Source organism: Gallus gallus, chromosome Z, assembly GCF_016699485.2.
Source record: "Gallus gallus isolate bGalGal1 chromosome Z, bGalGal1.mat.broiler.GRCg7b, whole genome shotgun sequence".
In the NCBI taxonomy this organism is placed as follows: domain Eukaryota; kingdom Metazoa; phylum Chordata; class Aves; order Galliformes; family Phasianidae; genus Gallus; species Gallus gallus.
In genome coordinates, this window is record NC_052572.1 from 5,062,185 (window position 1) to 5,063,465 (window position 1,281).

Sequence of the window (1,281 nt, forward strand, 5' to 3'; positions counted from 1 at the left end):
ATGAAAACAAAATTCATACAAAATTCATGTGCAACTTCCATCTGTCTTGTTGAGAAATCTTCTCTGATTAGAATAACATTCATTTAGAAGTCATTTGAAAGAAGAAGAAAATATGTTAGAATATAGTGAAGTAGAAAATGGTTAGACTTGAACTGTCTTTTGAATATTTTCATTTTAGAAGTAACAGGGCATGGCTGTTGTGCCATCTGTATTGACAAAATAAGGGAAGAAATTCCCAGGAACTCCTTGATCTCTGCTTATGCTTTACATCTGAGTTCATATGGAATCATTACCCATGGCCATCCTTTTTCAAAAGAGCTATATGTTTTCTGAATAAAATCTAGACCTGTTGCCAGATAAATGTTTGTGTTTGGGAAGTGGGAAAAATAATAGATTACATTTTCAATATCTATAAACCAGGGATTTATAACTGTCAAGGTCTGTCTTGTCCTATTAACTGCCCATTAGTGTTACAAAAAGTAGTAACTTGCAAAACATAAAGAAAAAAAGAATTCCAAAGATAAGAGAATGACTTACTGACAGCTTCAGATTTCAAAAACTCTCCTCACAAGATATTCCTTCTGGTAGGACTAGTAGACACAGTGTAATGGCATTTCCCACCTGCTGGCTATTTTCTTAGGAAGAGAGGAACACCTCCTGAGTGTATGTGGTCTCCTTTAATTTCTTTACATAGCAAACACTTTGCTGCACCTTTAGGCAAGCCTTGAGTCCTTTTTTCTAAATCTTGTTGCTCCCTTGATTAACAGGCCTGTAACCTGTAAAGACTAACAAGACTGGAGAAGAAATAGAGAGGGAGATCTATGCTGGAGCAGTGACTCCACCAGTCTATTCAAAGCTGGAGGATAGATTCTCTTCATGGTCACTGTTTTGTAAGAAGAGTAGCTACTGAGATTTCACTCAAACTGCAAACGTGTAAATCCAGAGGAGAATTTGTCTGCCTGTGACAGCAGCTCTAAACTTAATAGAATTGTGAAGATTGAGGGGTTAAAGTAATGAGTTCCTCAACAGTTCACCTCTTACTGCCAAGTATTCATTAAGCTTGTACTGGATGTCTTAGACAGTCACCTCTAAAGTCTCTGACTTTCTGGTGAGGATACAGTCAATCTTCTCTGTAATGTCCTCAAAAGTTATATCTCTGAAATGTGCTTTCATTAGATTGCTCTACAAATCACCCCTTTAAGACCAATTCTAAATATGCTTTCTGAACTGCAGAGTGATTAGTGCTGAATGCAGTACTTTGGGTGAGGTCCTAACGAAATA